Here is a 3,271-nt window from a genome sequence, read left to right on the forward strand (position 1 = left end):
ATTTCTTTTTCATTCGTAAGAAGAATTTGTAATATTTCGACACGTCGTCGTTCATCGTTTGTAGCGAATGTAAATTTAATAGGTGTGTGTTTCTGATTATATTATAGATATCCTGGTAGAGACGACTAATTAGCCTAACGAGTCTCTCCCTCCCTTCTCTCTCTCTCTCTCTCTCTCTCTCTCTCCCTCCCTCTCTCTCGTTGACTCTGTCTACTCTATCTACCTATCTATCCTTCTTTCTTTAACTCGATCGTTGATCGTCTTGCCATAAATCCTCTCTATACGGCTTTTGTGGTATCGTAGTACCTCAAGATGACGATGCTGTCTCTCGTTCTTACGTATGGATAGCTAATACATCGCATAGTTACTCGACACCTTACTGAAAGCAAGTAACGAGCATGCAGATTGAAACGTTGAAAAACGTTATGTCTTCTTAAGAGAGATAACCACGAAGGAAATCCTCCCTCCCTCTCTCTCTCTCTCTCTCTCTCTTTCTCTCTCTCTCTGTCTCTCTCTCTCTCTCTTTCTCTTTCTCTTTTTCTCTTATTTCATCTTAAGGTTACGTTAGCTAGAACATATAAGTATAGGTAAATCGATGAACAAGTGTAAAATAAGTAGGCAAAGAAGACCGAAGTAGTACTTAACGGTTGGTGTTTGCCGAGATGTGATTTCTATGATAAATGTATCCTCATTACTTGACGATTTTACGCTAGTCGGGATTGCGTAAACGATCATTTCAAGACGCTTTTCACCCGATCGACGATGAAAATTAGTCTCGAGTTTAATGTACATGCATTTCAACACGTTTCTCTTGTGCAAATATTTGATTGGAAACTTTGTAGTTATTAAACAAACCGTTCATAACAAATATTCCAATTAATTGGCACTTATATTGGAATATATATATAATGCCGATCTATTCGTTAGAATTTTCTGATAAGATTTATGAGATAAAAAGAATAGAAAGAAAGAAAAAAAAGAGAGAGAGAGAGAGAGAGAGAGAGAGAGAGAGAAAGAAAAATAATTTATATACAGATATTCGGCCTTTGATTTCTTATACTTTTGGAAAATTAAATTTATCTATAATGTATGAATAAATTTCTATACCTATTTATATGAAAAATACTGTGAACGATATAGTAAATATACATACATACATACATATATATATATATATATATATATATATATATATATATATATCTATGTATATATTTATAGTAAATCGAATGGAAATGATCAAAAAATGAAAATCAAATCAGATCAAAGTGCGAAAAAGAGGATTTACAAAATGGAAAGACCGAGAAAGACGCAGGAAAAAAAGGAGGGTGTATAAATAAAGAGGGAGAATGTATATAGAGAAAGACGAATAAGAAGAATAGGAAGAAGAGAAAGAGAAAGAAGAAGAAGAAGAAGAAGAAGTAAAAGAAGAAGAAGAGGGGATTGCCGTGAGACGTAGATAACGAAAAGAGGGTGAACAGCGTCGACGACGGATACGACGACAACGACGAGAGATTCGTAAATTTCCTTGGGCGTGGAAAAACTTGATTACGGAATTTATAAGTGTGCGTTAAAAGGATCGTCGGAAAAGAGGGCTTGGTAGATTGTTATACAGGCCGGGGCTGGAAATGAGGCGCGAACGAAACGTGACATCATCAAGAGAAGTTAATTGCAAACGACGAGATAGTAGATTATAGCGCAAACTAGCTCTCGACACTTTGTGCGGACTCACTCCCTCCCTCCCTCCCTCCCAACGCCATCTCTACTCTATCCTATCCTATAAATCCCTCCCGCCCCTCTTTCTATCCCTCTTTCGCTCATCCTATTCCCGGCTACTACCGCACATCTTTTATCTTTCTTTCTGATCCTCAGCCCCGCCCCCCCCCACCCCTCCTTCTTCTTCTTTTTCCTACGTCGACGTTTTTCGTCGGCGTCTCGTTCAGAATCTAAACGTACAAATTTATTCCTTTATTACTCTAAATAAAACGACGATTGTTCGAATTCGTACGGATTCCTGTTACTCTTTTACTCTTTCAGTTTTCAATTAAATTCTATAGAAAATAAAAATTGATGGTTTTACGATAAGAACGTGAGCTTTCATTTTCGAGATTTTGCAAGAAAAGAAATGACAAGAAAATGGAAAAAAAAAGAAAGAAAGAAAGAAAGAAAGAAAGAAAGAAATAGAAGAGAAAATTGATTTCAATCTAGCGCGTTTTATATCTTGATGACACGAAAATAAGTATTCGTTCGTGCGAACGACAGGTCACGTGGATAGGACGTGTGTAATCAGTCTAATATTTGATTATGAAAGATCAAAAAAGAAAGGGAGGAAGAGAGAGAGAGAGAGAGAGAGAGAGAGAGAGAGAGAGAGAGAGAGAGGAAGAAAGGAAATGAGGGATGTGTTCGTCGAATATATAGAATTAAGAGCATTCTACGAGAGTATCAAGTTGTATAAGCGACAATTTAAAAGGCGTCGTGTCCACGTACAAGAGAAACGCGAGTTTCCCCCTTTTTCTTCTCTCCTCTCTTGTTCAACCCCTTCTCCGAACCAAAGCATTTAAGCATGCGAACGAGGTAGATCTTTATCATCGTACGAGATCCTTTCGAGATCGTTGCTCTAAACGGGCCACCTGGCGTATCGTCGTCTCGTGCTCGGTTATTACACGTTTAATAGCACGTCATAATAATATGTAATTTCCTATGGATTATATAGAGAATGAGAAGGAGAAAGAGAGAGAATGAGAAGGGAAGTCGAGAGATAGAGATAGAGATAGAGATAGAGATAGAGATAGAGATAAAGAGAGAGAGAGAGAGAGAGAGAGAGAGAGAGAGAGAGAGAGAGAGAGAAATAGTCCTCCCCAGTTTACATCGTGTTCTTCTGCTAGAAGCCAGTGTAGGTTCGACTCCGCGTTTTGTAATAACGAGGGAACCGAAACGGATGAACGAACGTAGGCGGCTGAACAAGAAGGAATGAACGAACGAACGAACGAACGAACGAACGAATGAACGAACCAACGAACGAACGAATCGACGGGGTTTGCTGGAGGGGCGGGGGAGGGGCAGTCAGATCAACAGGAGGGCCGATGCTATCGCTACTCTTTGTGATGAGATCCGGCACAATGATATACCGAGGTTTTTTCTCTCTCTCTCTCTCTCTCTCTCTCTCTCTATGCTCCTCTTTTTCTCTCTTTCTTTCTCGTACAAACTCTTCGATTCTCCAACTCTCTCTCTCTCTCTCTCTCTCTCTCTCTCTCTCTCTCTCTCTCTCTCT

This window comes from Vespa velutina, chromosome 1, assembly GCF_912470025.1.
Source record: "Vespa velutina chromosome 1, iVesVel2.1, whole genome shotgun sequence".
Lineage (NCBI taxonomy): Eukaryota > Metazoa > Arthropoda > Insecta > Hymenoptera > Vespidae > Vespa > Vespa velutina.